The sequence below is a fragment of the Anopheles coluzzii genome, chromosome 2, assembly GCF_943734685.1.
Source record: "Anopheles coluzzii chromosome 2, AcolN3, whole genome shotgun sequence".
Classification (NCBI taxonomy): Eukaryota; Metazoa; Arthropoda; class Insecta; order Diptera; family Culicidae; genus Anopheles; species Anopheles coluzzii.
This window is the reverse complement of record NC_064670.1, coordinates 80,315,213-80,332,480: the sequence shown is the minus strand read 5'-3', so window position 1 is coordinate 80,332,480 and position 17,268 is coordinate 80,315,213.

Here is a 17,268-nt window from a genome sequence, read left to right as displayed (position 1 = left end):
ACACGACACAACACATCAGTATTTTCGTGCACAAGTTCACCCAGCATTAGAATTGTGTACTTCTATTAATCACACATCCGTGAATCAATTGTCGTCTCATGTTAGGAGTAATGCAGGGAACCTCAATCGCTCATATAATTTTAGAAAGTGTGAATTTCAAAAACTTAATAATTTGTTGTTAGATACCGATTGGTCCCGTGTGCACTAGGCACCTTCGCTGGACGAAGCGGTCTCTATTTTCACACAGCTAGTGTCTTCAGCTTTCCCATTGTGCTGTCCTTTACGTAAAGCCCCTTCTTTTCCTCCCTGGTCCAATTCAATCCTTAGATCCATGAAACGTGATAAGCAGCGCTACTTACGCGACTATCGGGAATACCGCAATCCATACACTAAACGACTGTTCAAATATGCAGCAACGGCGTATCGCATTTACAATCGGGCCCGTTATAAGTCCTACATAGCTTTCTTGCAATACCGATTTACTTTTCACCCAATACAGTTCTGGAGCTATATCTCTTCCCTTCGTAACAATCATCGTCTGCCCAGTAGTTGGTATGTTCCTTCCAGGTGTTTAAGAAATCGGACTGCTCTTGCAATACCTTTCCGCAATACAGCGTTTGGCTTTTTTCTTTTTTCTTTGTTATTTTTTCTAATTATGTCTCTGTTATTCTTAATTTCTTTTTTGTTTTAACTATTTTCTTCTTATCCGCTGCTTATTTTCTTTTCACTATGGATTTCCATTCTGTTACATCCTTTTCTATTTCCCCTTAGTTTAGTTAAGTTTCAGTTTGTTTAGTACCAATAGGGCTAACTAGGTTTTCAGCAATTATATGTTCAACCCCAGAGGCAGACATATTAAAATTAATAGATGAAATGAAATGAAATGAAATGATTTTTTTGTTCTTTCAGTAAACAATTGACATTGAATCACAACCCAGTAGCGGAATTTGGGGCAAGTGTGCCACCTTAAGCATTTCAAGTTATAACTCACTCAAACGTGTTTTTCAAAAGCCGATTTAAATCTCATAACCATTTAACATCTATTTCCTCACTTATGACTGAGTTTCGCTTGAAAGAAGTCCCGCTGCGCAAAGCGATCGAAAACTTTTTAAACTCACACTGTGTTACTTCGGTAACAATTTCTTTCCGGGTGTTTGAAATAAGAAAATGATCTTTGACGTTTTGATGCAAATTCTATATTTTTAACTTGTCCGGTCACACTCGCTTTTGCTACTGCCAATAGTTTCGCGCCGTTTCCTGTCTATGCCCTTATGCTCGACCTTTATGGGGTGTATGACCGGAGGCTGGATCGTGTCTCTTCATCTCTTTCGCAATGTATATGTTTGCCTCTTTCAGTTGATAACAACCTTTACGCCACCTAGCGGCACCTTTTCTAACTTGGTTTATCTACATATCTCGGTCGCTAGGTGACAGCAGTTGTGTTGTTTACCTTTTTCACGCAGCCAAAACAGTCAACACAAAAACGTGCTAACATACCCCACCCCGTCAATCCTAAGTTGCGCAGGATTTACTTAAAATACTGGCACGTTTCTATTTGATGCTTCTTCTAAGCGTTAAAGTGTGTATGGACAATATATGATGTATGGGTTGACTCAGTGCAGTGCTAATATAAATGTTCATAATTCCGGTGCTAACATTTCTGTTTCTATAGAGGCAAGTTTTACCACTGCTCGTTTCAAAAGTTTTCCAGACGCTGTCCTTACTACTGCTTGTCTCACTCGTCCGTCTCGCCCAGCTATTGTTTCTTCTACAATTGCTCTCACCCAATCCTTTCGACTTCCTTCCGTAATAAATACCAAGTTTCCGACCCTGATTGGTATGTTGTCATCTCGCCACTTTTTCCTAAGATTGAGGTTAGGAAAATATTCCTTCAACCATCTGTCCCACATTTCGCTAGATAGTTTCCGGCTTCTTTTGTAGCTGTTTTGGAGTGTATCAGCCAGATCTGGGCATGTTGCTAATGTTGATTTGGAGCCGGACGAATCTCCTAAAAGGAAATGGTTTGGTGTCAGTGCTTCTGCATCAGTGGTATTGTGTGGCATATAGAAAAGTGGTCGAGAGTTAATTAGACATTCCGCATCAATCAAGGCAGTATTTAGAATTTCATCATTCAATTTTCGACCATCAACAAATGCATTCATGGACTCTTTAACGCTCCTTACCATCCTCTCCCATACTCCGCCCATATGTGGTGCTGACGGCGGATTAAAGTTCCAGTTTGTGCGTGAGTTTGTGAAGGTGTCTGCCAATTTAGAATTTAATGCTGCTATTTCTCTTTTTAGCTCGTTGTTTGCACCAACAAAATTGGTTCCGTTGTCGGAGAATATCTCTATAGGCGGGCCCCTTCTCGACACAAACCTTCTGACAGCCATTATGCATGAATCAGTGGATAGGCTGAATGCAACCTCTAAATGAACCGCCCTCGTTACAAGACATGTAAACACAGCAACGTATCGTTTTTCGGTTCTTCTGGCGTTGACGACATCTAGCGGACCTAAGTAATCCACTCCAACATAGCTAAAAGGACGAGCATAGGATTGCAGCCTCGCGTTAGGTAGAGGTGCCATTCGGGGATTATATGGTTTGCATTTTTTTACCTTGCAATACTGACAGTCTCTCGCCCTTTTTCCAACCAAAACTCTCAGGTGGGGTACATAATATCTTTGGCGAATCTCGTTAACTACAGTCTCATGATTTGCATGTCCTAGTCTGCAGTGAAATGCATCGATGATAAGATTTGTCACTGGATGTTCTTTAGGCAAGATGATAGGATATCGAGCATCGTAAGCGATATGATTAGCGTTTGCAGTACGGCCATCGATTCGTAAAATGCCATGGTCGTCTATAGTTGGTGTCAGCTGGTACAATTTGCTATTGTGCTCCAGATTTTGTTCATGTGTTTCATTCGCCATAATCTTTAGCTCTCTCGGAAAGCTTTCTTGTTGCGCCACCTTTATAAGAGCCTGTTCGGCCTTTTGGTACTCGGAACTTTGTAAGGGCATTTGTTTGGTGGTTTGTGAACTCTTTATCATTTTTGCCTGACGTTTCGTGGGTATTAACGTTTCTAGTGGTAGTTTCAAAATTTTCCTGCGACAGTTACTTATGAATCGATATACGGTTGCTATAGTACGTACCAACACCGTCCATTTCGAGAACCTTTCTACTTCTATCAAGATGTTATTAGCAACTTCGCTATGCACATTAAGTGTTCTGCGTTGTTCGTTTGTCTTCGCTATTTCCTTCTGTTCCGGCCAATTGTCTGGCGGGAGATATAGGAATGAAGGACCATTGTACCACTTACTATCCTTGACTAGAAGGGTATCTTTGCTCCATTTGGTTAAGCAGTCCGCTGGATTTTCTTTTGAGGGAACGTGTTTCCACATGTGAGGCTCTGTTAGTGAGAGGATTTCACCTATCCTGCACGCTACAAATTGTTTGAATTCTCTAGTTGCTGATGCGATCCAGGAGAGCACGACTTCGGAATCAGTATGGAGGAATTTCTTACTTATGGGAAGAGTATGGTTCTCACTCACAGTACTCATTAATCTCGCGCCCATCAATGCTCCTTGCAGTTCCATTTGCGGGATCGTTAAATGTTTTAAGGGAGCTACTTTGCTTCGAGCCATCACCATCGAGCAGTGTACGCCGTGTTCATCTTCTACCCGGAAATAAGCTACACAGCCATACCCGAGTTCACTCGCATCGGTAAAAACATGTAGCTGTAGCGATTTGTACGCTTTAGAAGCAGTATTTCCAAAATAATACCTCGGTATTTCTATTTTGTAGATTAGAGGAATTAGGTCTACCCATCTTTGCCATTTTAGAAATTCGGCGTCAGCCATTTCTTCATCCCAACCAAGTTTTGCACGCCACAGGTCTTGCATGATCATACGACCATGTATTAGGATGGGAGCGAGTAGTCCCAATGGATCAAAAAGACTCATTATTATTCTCAGAGCAGTGCGTTTAGTAGGCCTTTTCTTTTCCTCGAGGTATGGTAATAGGTCGTCCCTCCAGGTTGCAGTAAACTTAAACGTGTCTCTTACTGGATCCCAGGCCATTCCTAACACTCGTTGTTGTTTTTCTACGTCTCCGTATTTGATTGTTACGGATTGGTTCGAGGTGTTTTCGAGACTATTTAAAACAGTTTGGCTGTTACTGACCCAATTTCGCATATTAAATCCGCCCTTAGAATGAATTAATTTTACTTCTTGTGCTCGTTTAATCGCTTCTTCTTCTGTATCGCAACTATCAAAATAATCATCCATGTATGTTTTCCCTTTTATGGCTGCAGCCGACTCAGGAAACTCAGTTGCATTTTCTTGCGCATTTCTATGCATGACATACTGTGCGGAGCAGGGTGAGCAAGATGCGCCGAAGGTCGCGACATCCATTATGTATACTGAAGGTGGTTGGCTAGGATCAGTCCGAAACAGGAACCTTTGTGCGTGCTTGTCTTCTTCACGAATTTTTATCTGGTGGAACATTTTTTCAATATCCCCACCGAAGGCCACTCGTCGTTCTCTAAATTGGCTTAAGACACTGGGGAGCGTTACTAGTAGATCTGGCCCTTTAAGTAGGAATGAGTTTAACGATACTCCGTTTACTTTTGCCGCTGCATCCCAAACTAAGCGTTTTTTGTCGGGTTTACGCGGGTGTCCTACGACATTCAATGGTAGATACCATACTCGGGAGGGGTTTGCTCCATGCACTTCCTGCTTTGTTGCCTTATGTGCGAATCCCATGTCTAGATATTGCTGAATTTGTTGGTGAACGTTCTGTCGCAGTTCTGGATCATTTGACAGCTTTCTTTCGAGACTTTGTAAGCGTTTTACAGCCATTGGGTAACTGTCAGGGAACACCACTTCATCTGTGTTCCAAAGTAGCCCTGTTACAAACCTCTCCTCTTGACGTTTAGTGGTAATCTCAAGCAAATGTCTGGCCCTAGCTATCTCACTTGTTTCAGGCAACGCGTTAAATTTAACACCAACCTCTTCTAATGTGAAATAATCACGGAGCAGCATGTTCAGGTCTCCGTCGCTGTCTTCAGTGTCGCGTTGCACCGCATTGCCGGGTTGCACCGGACCAATATGCTGCATCAAGACGCCGCTCGTCGTGTTGTTGTACGGTCCGTACACAGTCCATCCAAGAGGGCTCCTCACAGCGACCGGTTCGCCTGCCTGCCCCGTCCGGGTCTCCAGTGGTGTAAGCAGCTCCATGTATTGCAGCCCGATTAATAACTTTGGCTCAGCTTTCAGAAACGACGGGATCGGCAATTTCTGAAAGTGAGAAAAGTTATTTATTAGGATTTTGCGGTTTAGTTCTTGCTTCGGCAGACTTAGCTTTTCGACCGTACGAGCGCCGGAAAGCTCGTAACGTCTATCGTCGCCTCGCGCCGAAATCTGCACGTCTACTCGTTGTGATGCATTTTCCTTTCTCGTCACATCGGCTGTCCAGCTTAGTTCCAAGGGCTCTGGTCTTCCGCTTACGCCAAGGGTGTTGGCCAGGCTGGTTTCCATCAAGGTTAAGGATGAACCTTCATCCAGGAAAGCCAGAGTTTCTACACTTTTCGGTCCATAGTGCACTATGACTGGTACGATTCGGAACAGCACACCAGCCTTTGTCGTACCGTTATGGGCTAGTACCTCTGCACAACGTGTCGCTGACGGCAAATGCAGCAATGCGTTATGGCGAGCTTCGCACCCGTTTATCTCGCATCGGAATCGCGATAAGCAACGTCGTAGGCCATGTTGGTTAAGGCACAGCTTGCATAATCCATGCCGATCTACTACATCCAAACGGTTCTGCACATTCATTAGTCGGAACTCTTGACAGTTCCTCACTCGATGACCTGTATCACCACACGCAGGACATTTCCGCTCTTGCCAGGTGTAACGTCGTGGTTGTGCTAGGGTTCCCCTTTCAAGAGTATCAGTGTGATGGTGTGTTCGATAGCGAGGAGGAGGAGGGTTTGTGGGTTGTTGTGGAATATAATTGCACACTTCGCAGGCATGCTCCATCAATTCATCCATGAACTCACCAAATTGTTGCAAACTGATATGTGGAAGACCACATTTATATCGCGACCACTCCAGTCTCCTTGATGCTGGGAGTTTCTCTACTAGTTCTCCTAGTATTGCTGGGTTCTGTAGGTGGTCTTCTAAGTCTGCTGCTACTAGGTGGTCGCAGAAATGTTGCACTGCTAACCCGTATTTAATCAGCGACTCTAGGTTTTCTGGTTTGGGCGCTTCGGTTTGTCGTGCCTTGTCGATTAACTCTTGTACGATTAGGGCAGGACGTCCATAGAGTCGTTTCAACACTTTGATAATGTCTGGGACTGCGTTTGGCGTCGTGAGTTTTGATTGCACTGCCTCTCTAGCTGCACCATGAAGGCACTCTTCTAAGCGCAACAAATTTTCTCTATTATTTATTTATTTATTTATTTTTATTTTATTATTTGCTCGGCCACGTTGGGTTACAGCAATAGTGCTTACTGACTATAGTATAACAATTATTCACGAAGGAGTTGGAAGGAGTTTATGGTACGGAAAAGGAGCGAAGACGGGATCGGTAGACAGGATAGGATATGTTGAAATCGAACAGATCATAAGTACTATTAAAAGACGACATAGCTCTTACAAAAGGCTCATTGCGAGCAAAACGTGTACGACATATAGGTAACTGGAGACGAAAACGATAACGTAAGGTGCGACAAGGTGCATACAAATGTAAGCGCGACAGAAGTGAAGGGGTATCAATCGTATTGAGCAATATGCCAGCGACGAAAGAAGCCTGAGCGACCGAGAAGCGGTGCTCCAACTTGGCAAGGCCTAATAAAGTGCATCTATCCTCATACGAAGGAAGCGGAATAGAGTGATGACCCAGCGACCTACGAAATACGATCCTTGTAAAACGTCTCTGGATCCTCTCAATCCTTTGGAGCAGAGATAGTTGGACAGGAGACCAGATGACACAGGCATATTCCAGTACGGAACGGACCCAACAACAATAAAGGGACTTAAGACAAAAGGGATCACGAATTTCAGTGGACATGCGACAAATATAACCAAGACTTTTGTTGGCCTTGTTGATGACATAGTCCGTGTGCTCCTTGAAAGAAAGACTCGGGTCAAAGAAGACGCCAAGATCCTTAGACAAGGACGCACGGGGAATAGGGGCATCACAGACACTATAAGCATGAGTTATACTTGTAGAAGATCGGAAGAAAGACAAGACGGAACATTTTTGAGGACACAGGACTAAACCGTTAGAAGCACACCATGTAGAGAATTTACAGAGCCAGGATTGAAGGACTAGACAATCAGCTGTAGAAGATACAGGAAGAAAAATTTTAACGTCATCCGCATATAGCAAGAAGCCGTTAGGAGGAAGGATCGAAGTACAGTCATTGAGGAAGAGAATGAACAGTAAGGGACTAAGGACACTACCTTGAGGGACTCCCGAAGAACTAAGAAAGCATTCAGAGAAAGAGCCTCAGATTTTAACTGCATATGAACGATTCTCAAGATAGGAGTTGAACCACGGCAATATAGAGCCACCGAAACCTAGTTTTCGAAGCTTAGCAACAAGTAATGATAGAGGTATACTGTCAAATGCCGCTTTGAAATCGGTATAGATAGTGTCTACTTGCTTACCACTAGACAGATAGTGATATAGAGAAGACAAAAAACACATTAGGTTGGTGGACACTGAGCGATTGGGCATAAAGCCGTGTTGTTCCGTAGAAATATAATTTTTTACACAAGGCATTACAGATAAATGGACAATTGACTCGAGGATTTTAGAACACGCACAAATAATAGAAATGCCTCTGTAGTTTGATGCTAGTGTGCGGTCACCTTTCTTATAAATGGGAACAAGCCAAGCTAGTTTCCATTGACTAGGAAAAATCCCTACACTAAGCGAGCGAGAAAAAAGACGAGTGAGAATAGGAGTGAGGGTATTGCCACATTTTTTCAAAACACAGGCAGGGATGCCATCGGGGCCTGGTGAAAACGAAGTTTTAAGTTTGGATAAAGCGGATTTTACTAGGCTTTCACTTACAACGACTGAATTACATGATATCACATCAGAGGGCGTGTAAGACAAGCCTACGTCCAAAGGAACCTTAAAAGTACTAGGATCGACAAATACACTAGAGAAATGTTTGGCAAATAGGTTACATATATCAGGATTGGACGTAGCAGAGGACAGATCAAGAAACAGGGTGGATGGAAGGCTAGCAGAGCCTCGCCGAGAGTTCGCAAAACGAAAGAATGACCCAGGATCAATAGTGAAGCGCATTTGAAGACGCCGAACGTAGCGACGATACAGATGGCGATTAAGAAGACGATAAGCCTTAGCCGCATATTTATATACACAAAGATTGTGTAAAGTATTATTTAAACGGTAGGCGCGTTGAGCGCGGTTTTTGTCCGATTTTAATAGACGTAAAGCTCTGTTCGACCACTTAGGATTAGGAGCGGGTTTAAGGAGAGGACAGCAGGAAGGGAAGGCGGAAGTGATTACATTAGTAAACGCTGCTACAGCTTGATTAATGTCACAGTCAGCATTAATAAAGGACCAATCGGTATCGGCTAATATACGATGAAGCTTTTGGTAGTCCAATTTTCTAAAATTGAACATACGAGCCGTAGGTATTCGTTGGGAGGGTGCAGGGCGAGAGTGCGTAAGGAGCACGCTTGTCTCAAGAGCAGGATGATGATTGTCTAGCGCGACGAGTGGAACAGGTGAAGCTATGACGGGGGAGCAGCATTCCAAGAAGCCAGCATTGGCAAATAGAAGATCTAATTGTCTTCCGCGTATATTTTTTATGCCGGATAATTGCAGCAAACCGTTTACCGACATTCCATCAAGCAGAGAAACATTTTCACGAGATACACCAGTAGGAATGAACTGATTAACGCACGATGCCGACGGTTGCCAGGAGAGTGATGGTGAATTAAAATCACCAAGTAACACCATAAGATCATTTGGTTTAAGTTTGCCAGCAACGAAACTAACACTCTCATGTAAATCGTCAAGGACTACTTCGGAAGAACGCAAATCGGGTGGGATGTAAACGGCGCCGATATAGATTGCAAGGTTTTGAAGCTTAACAATTGTCCAAACAGACTCCAGCGAGTCGAACGGCAGTGATAAAGTTGACGTGTTCAGCACGGAAGAGCAGGCAATGAGTACACCACCACCACGGCAACGGTTACTGTTGAGAGAATTTCGGTCGCAGCGATAGATGACATACGCATCCTCCGAGATAAGAGAGGACGGAATTGAACCATCGAGCCATGTTTCAGTTAACACCAACACATCCATATCAAGCTCAGATAGAGAGAGGCGTAACTCGTCTAGTTTTGTGCGCAATCCTCTTACGTTTTGATAGTAGATGTTTAGTCGATCGATCGAAGGAATGAGAGAGCGAGATGCGCCGGGAGTGCTCTCGCTGCAAGTTATTAACGGCGGAAGAGAGTCGGACGGATTGTGTGTATTAGATGCAGGGTTAGCTTCCATCAATTCGGGTAAAGTCGGTAGTTCATGAAAATCTTCAGCCGGATCAGCCGGTTTACGCTTGCTGAAAGTACTGCGTATAAGGCAAGCTCATAGGACCATGATCGGGCGAAATAGTGAAATCAGCGTTTCGCAGTTGTGTCGTGTGGTTGATAGAAGGTGGCGATGAATGGTGATCCGATTCACGGGTAACAGGCGCAGAAGGTGCATGGGATGCTGCAGTAGTGGGTCGCCAAACATTGACGGAGCGGGGATTAAGGTTGATGAACTCCTTAAAAGTGATCCCGCGAGGCCAGGTTGAAGCAGCCAAAGCAATAGCCCGGTGCGAATCCGGTACACCAATTTTAAAAGATACGTAGGAGAGCGTAGAAAGATCCCGGTCGCGTCGTACAAGGCTGTATACCAAGATGTCGTCTGTCCCTATGTTGGAACAGGCCATTTCACGGATCGCTTCAATCGGAGTATCAGGAGCAATACGGGAGATAAAGACCCAAGTACGGGGTGGGCGTTCAGGAACGGTCGTAATATTGTTGTAGGACAACCCTGTACCCGATGACAGCATAGCGCGTGTAACGGTATTGGTAGGCGACGAGTCGGGAGAGCGATCCATCAATCGGCGTTTAGAAGGATTCTCACCAACAGCTTGATGGGTGAGCTTAGAGGCCGCAACTGGATTCGTGGTCGTTGAGTGCGTAGCAGGAATCGCGGAATGGTGAGCACTCGATGTAGTAGTATGCGTGGCAAGATGAGAGTTGAGCTTGTTCATTAGTGAGTTGAAGGAAGTGAGAAACTCACGGTGCATGAGATCAAGCCCCTTGATGCCATGCTTAACTTCATCAAGCGTTGTGAGTAGTGGAGCCTGTGAGTAGTTGCGTTCCATTGAGTGAGAAGCAGTAAGTGAGTCGATGAAATCTTTCACGGAACGAATTGATGATGCTGATTCCTGTTTCATCAAAGCTATCTCGTTTCTAAAACAATCCAGTGAAGAGGAAAGTTCGAGTCGCAAGCCAGCTGATGTCGCCTGCACAGAACGTGAGGTATCGCGGAAATCGGACTGCAACGATTCCAACAGGTAGGCAGCATCACGAGAAAGGCCGTGCGAAAAGCGTAAAGTGTCAACGGCCCGCAAACGCTGAGCACAATCCGCGCAAGCCCAGAATAGATTTTGTGACTTCTTAAAATCACGCAGGAGCGGGGTTGAAAGTCCAATGCACTTATCGTGGTAATAGTGTTCACACAGACCGAAGCACGGAATTGGATCGTTGCTAATAGCACCTTCACATTTCTTACAGATCACGGACGCCATCGCAAAATAGCGCAAAGTTCAACTGCACAATGAGTGGTCAAAACAACCGCAGGCGGATCGCAATGTTTATTTGTTGAACCGTACAATTCACAGGTGCCGCACAAATTTGTGATACGTGAACGCGCGAGTGCAAATTAACCGAACTAAAACAGTTCAAGCACTTAACCAAGAAACCGAAAAATCGCGGTAAAAATCAACTTGGAAATAGCAGAGTGAGAAAGCACAACCAGCCGCTATGAGTGACAAGTGACCGATTCCGCAATTATTAGAGAATCCGCAGGCTTCATTGGACTCGTTGTAGCAGCTTATGAACACGGCCCATTCTTTAGGAGAACCACTAAATTTTGGCAGCTGTTTTGGGTAGTGGTTCCTCGCAGTTATTTGGCTGGGGGTCAAGCCGTTTCTTTCCACCATCGCGTTTTCCAGATTATTTTCAGCTATTCGTCTTTTCGTTACTGGTGACGCTTCAGTTTGCGGATGAGTCTGCACTTGAGCAGGTTTAGCCAAAGCCTGATTTTGATCTCTTACCCAAATTTTTGCTCTTACACTTTTGCCACTTATGATGGAACATTCCGAGCCTTCGATGTCGAGCTGCTCCTCGAGTTGCATCCTGAGCTCCTCCTGCTCGAGCTCCATTTTGGCCATCTTTAGCTGGAACTCCTTCTCGGCCATTTTCTTCTCGAGTTCCTGTTTCTTGGCCAGGCGCTCTAAGGCGTTTCGCACAGATAGTTGAGAAGACGCTGAGCCGCCCCGTCTTGTGCTTGGTGCTTTAGATTTGGCCGTTTGGGGTGGACTTGGCTTATCCTGCACTACGGTTCGCTCCGAACTGCCACCCTCGCTATCAGCTGCTCCCTGCTTCTCTACATTCTGGCAGCTTTCAGCGGGCTTGTTGTCCTTTGCACTAACTTCCTCACGTAGCGTCGGTTTGGCCTCGCTTTTCCCGATCACAGGCACTTTCTTCACACACTGAACACAGAACCACTTTCTTTTCGCTACGTTTGCGGTGACGCCAGCACACCCGTAATGGTACCACTTCGCGCAACCGTCGCACAGCACCATATCGTCCACGGTGTTCGCTTTATCGCAGGCACCACAATCGAAGCGATTTTCTTCACTCTGCATTTTTATGCCGTAAATTTATAACTCGCGAAAATACAAGTGTGAAAGTTAAAAACTTTGTTACTTCGGTAACAATTTCTTTCCGGGTGTTTGAAATAAGAAAATGATCTTTGACGTTTTGATGCAAATTCTATATTTTTAACTTGTCCGGTCACACTCGCTTTTGCTACTGCCAATAGTTTCGCGCCGTTTCCTGTCTATGCCCTTATGCTCGACCTTTATGGGGTGTATGACCGGAGGCTGGATCGTGTCTCTTCATCTCTTTCGCAATGTATATGTTTGCCTCTTTCAGTTGATAACAACCTTTACGCCACCTAGCGGCACCTTTTCTAACTTGGTTTATCTACATATCTCGGTCGCTAGGTGACAGCAGTTGTGTTGTTTACCTTTTTCACGCAGCCAAAACAGTCAACACAAAAACGTGCTAACACACTGCAAACATATTTCACAGCGCATGGCTGTGAAATATTTCGCATTCAAAATTGTTGCAAATTTATAAATGAAATATTTCGAAATTTTCAGCGCTGAAATTTTTGGATTGATATATTTCTTCGATCGGAATCCAAGCGTTTTCCCTGACATTTCTGCTCGCTTTTTCGATCGGTTTTGGCGGAAAGCGATCTAAAATCCGAGCTACAAAACTGCTCGATTTTGTCGTGCGGGGTGCAAACAAAACAGTTTTTGAAGCGTTTTAAAAAGGGTCCAAAAAGACGTTGTTTTTTGGGCTATGGGGCAAGAGTGCCACTCGTATGGGGCAAGACGGCCACCTGGTTAAAATAACCGTATTTCTTTGATAATTGGAAATTATTACGTTTATACCACTAGTGTATGTATTCCTACATGTCTTGAGTCACCAATGAACCCCTTTTCATCACAAACTGTATCGCAATATGGGTTGTTGCTGGTCTGTTTTTCCGGAGTAGAATCCGCTCGTAAAAGCGCACCATACCGCAGCACGCTACAACAATGTTTACATTTTTGACATCTCGCGCCTATGAAAGATGATGGCACACTTGCCCCAAATAGAGATGGCTCTTTTGTCCCCAAAAGTTGTAACTTTTTTGAAATTGAATTTTTAAGTGACAAAATAAAAGTTTTTTTCAACCAACCCCACAAAAAATTTCACGTTTTCTCAACTATACGGTGGTGTAAATATTTTCTCGGTTGATTGTTCGCATGATTTTTAAGCTTATTTGGTTGGATTCAAAAATTATAATATTCTGCTCAATTTTGAAACTCAACATAAATCAGTTCAAAACAATGGGAAACATCGATTGATCTATATGAAATTTGGCTCAGTATACCTAGTCATTGGAAAGCAAGCAACTGTATACAAAATTGATCATGAAACTAAAGTTTTCAAGGAAAAATGCTTGGTGGCACTCTTGCCCCGTATGGCACACTTGCCCCAAATTCCGCTACATCGACAACTCGAGGGGTAAAACGTGCTCGAATTACGCAGGATTGTGCAAATAGTGTACTAGGAGAGTTATTTGTTCTTACGTCCAAAGTAATGAAACGCCAAATTGAAAAACAAAAAATCAATCGGATGCATTTGAAAAATACGTGCATTGCAAAAGTAAAATCCCATGCATAGGTCGCAAATAGAAAGCCGGATTATTCAAAGGATTGCGGAATATCCGGATATAAACACTGAAGAAGAATATTTGGAGGAGGAAAACGAAAAGGATTTGCAATAATTTAGCCTATTTTTTAATTATTGTAAGCTGTGTTTAATTGATTGAGCCGGTCTCGTGGTACAGTCGTCAACTAGTATGACTTAACAACATGCCCGTCATGGGTTCAAGCCCCAAATAGACCGTGTTGCCATACGTAGGACTGACTATCCTGCTATGGGTGGTAATCTTAAAAAAGTCACTGAAAGCCAACCCAAGTGGTACAGGCAGGCCCTGACCGACAACGATTGTTTAGGCCAAGAGAAGAAGAAGTTTAATTTATAAATATTAATATCGTCAGCTATACAAATAAAACATTGGGGTTCACGATTCTAGTTAGTTTTTTGTATGGAGTTTGATAGTTGGAGGCTGAAATCATGTAAACACTCCATACAAAACCACACAAAAAACTAGCCTGCAATTTTCGGTCTAGAAAATTTTAGCCTAAAAGCTAGAATTAGATTCGAGTACCTGCTCGAAAACACGGGTTTGTTTACATTTATCCCAAGGTGCATTAAAAAAATCAGGTGATCGAATCTGGAATCAAAGTGTATGTAGTCCAGGTGGTCTCATAGCATTTTTTATAATCAGATTTGAAACCCAGTCAGACAAATCGGACTTAATTTACCCCTATCTTACCGCTAAATCACCGGTATTTTAAGAGTAATTTAATGGTAAATTAGCAGTCCTTAATTAACCCATTCGAGCAGTTTTGACAGATCCTATTCCTTCCTCTATTTTATTTTTATTTTTGTCGGCCAAATTGTTAAAAAATAACACGAAATGTATTATATTACAGTTGAATGCTTTTATTCAATCATTGTCCTTAACTTATACAAACGATTACATTGTATTTTTTTAGCAAACTCGACTTGAACAGCCGCTTCACCCGGAGAAGGTGGTGCACAAATAGCACTGATAAAGGCAATTTCTCGGCTGTTTTTTACATTTTACAGTTTTAAACACACCGCCGATGTCTTCTTCCACTAAAAGATCATTAAAACAACACTCTTTTTGTTCTACTTTACATCTTTTCACTGACAACAAACGACAACACTTCGTACCGCTAAATTGCTCTTAAATTACTGTTATGACAGACACAAAACTGCTCGAATGGGTAAATTAACATAAGGCTGTCTGACTGGGTATCACTTTTTGACAGAACGAGTGAAAACTTTTGCTCCAACGAGCTTTCTGGAGGCTTGACGAATACTCAAAACACTCTTACAATCTTCATTCAGAAGCAGAAGCGATAAAAATCAGCCTTCTAAATTCATACACCTTGGGATAAGCCCAACTGTATATTATACTCACTTAGATAGCTGCTCGAAAACTGCTATACAATGCAAACAGCTGACACCCGCTGCGCAAAGCGATCGAAAACTTCTCAAACTCAAACTGCAAACATATTTCACATCCCATGGCTGTGAAATATTTCGCATTCAAATTTGTTGCAAATTTATAAATGAAATATTTCGAATGTTTCAGCGCTGAAATTTTAGGATTGAAATATTTCTTCGATCGGAATCCAAGCGTTTTCCCTGACATCCCGCACGACAAAATCGAGCAGTTTTGTAGTTCGGATTTTCGATCGCTTTCCGACAAAAGCGATCGAAAAAGCGAGCAGAAATGTCAGGGAAAACGCTTGGATTCCGATCGAAGAAATATTTCAATCCTAAAATTTCACAGCTGAAAATTTCGAAATATTTCATCTATAAATTTGCAACAATTTTGAATGCGAAATATTTCACAGTCATGAGCTATGAAATATGTTTGCAGTTTGAGATTGAGAAGTTTTCGATCGCTTTGCGCAGCGGGATTTCTACTCGCTTTTTCGTTCGCTTTTGGTGGAAAGCGATCGAAAATCCGAGCTACAAAACTGCTCGATTTTGTCGTGCGGGCAGGCTGAAATTTCAGCCTAAGAGCTTTAAACGGAAAGGGCCCCATTTTTTGACAAACATATTCATTTATTTGACCAACAAGTGACTCGCCGAAGTACATCACTTGGTTTAGTTTTTGGTCTGTAAATGAAACATCAGCTTTTAGTTGACAAATCGAAACAGCAGCAAATTCCCTTATGGCCCCCAGGATGCAAGTAAACTTTTCTTGCTTATTTGAATGAGTATCTGAATTTTCTGGTAAGGTTTTATAATTTTCAGTTGACTGAAGAGTATCATCCGTCAGTTTATGGCTTGAAATTGGACCCTACAGGCAAAGAGAGCGAAATTTACAGGCGAGGGGCATGTAGAAACAGGGGGAAGGGGTTCGGTCGATTTTGTATTGGCCGCCATAGTCGAGCCGCAGTGACTTACGAGCCGCACTTCAAATTACATCGAGCGCCCGGGACTTAGGCTAAAACGCGCGCGGCCTCACACTGCGAAGGCTTGAACTGTACTGACGATTTTGTGTGGTAGCAAGAAAGGGAACGCACGAGGAACACTCGCTGCACTAGTGCGAGCGAGACACCGACACCAGCAAACCGCTTCGAGAAAACCATACTGAGCGCGCTGTCTGAAATTAAACGCACACATACACAGATGTGTAATAGTGTGAGTGCAAAAACTCTGTAAAAATCAAAACACGCTCTCGCCTCTGAGCAATTCCGCGTATTTCCAACCGTCTCCCCCTGCTTCTACATGCCCCTCGCCTGAAAGACGCACACTTTTACATTCTCATTGCTAGAAGGGGATCCAACATCACATTGTTTTTAGTTGGAAATAGTGACAACGGGTGTTTTGTGGTTATATAGTGCTTTAAGTTTCTACAAGTCCGGGAGCTCGTACGGAAACCTCTTTTCATATTAGTGTAGTGGACGAGATTCTTTTCGAACTCCTTTTTCATATAATGGATGTTAAGATGACGTCGTAAGCCATCAACATATCCCTCAACCAGTTGCTTGCAACAGGAACACTGCAACACGTCTGCCATTTTTCTTCTGAAACAATCAAACATTCTGGTTAAAATCACTTATACTTACTGTTTCGTTGAACAACAGTCAAACCCAAAAACGCGACGACTTTAAAGATCTCTTTACATGATTTATTTTCCCAAAAGCTTGACAAACGGAGAAGCACAGTAAAAAAACTTCTGTCTGGTCTTACGGTTAGAATAAAAAGAGCCGCTGCACTCTCCCAAATAGAATTGGAGCGTTACGTTTCGCGATTTTTGTATGGAGGCGTTACTGCTCGCTACCTGCTCATAACACTGCTCGATAGCAATCCTTAGTGAGCAGGTAGCGTGTAACATTCTATGTAAGCTCAATGAAAGCTCAAAGCTCAAGCGTTACTTAGCGAGTGCTCGAACCACAGTATAGCGCTGTGGGTTCTGTATTCGGATGTAAACAAAAACACACACACTTTTTTCAAATTTCGATGCACATTGTTCAGTACAACGATAAAATGTATTTTATTTAGCTATTATTCAATACTTACATGCCCCAATATATGGTTTTACACGTTTAAATACGATTTCAACCATCACTTTGGATGGTATCAACGGATGCCGACGGCGTTGTTGTCTCTGCGTCAGGCACATGTATTGCTGCCGCTTTTAATGCTCGGGTAAATCTTATGTTAGCTGTATTACAACGATTAAACGCACTAATTGTACCACTTGCAAAGC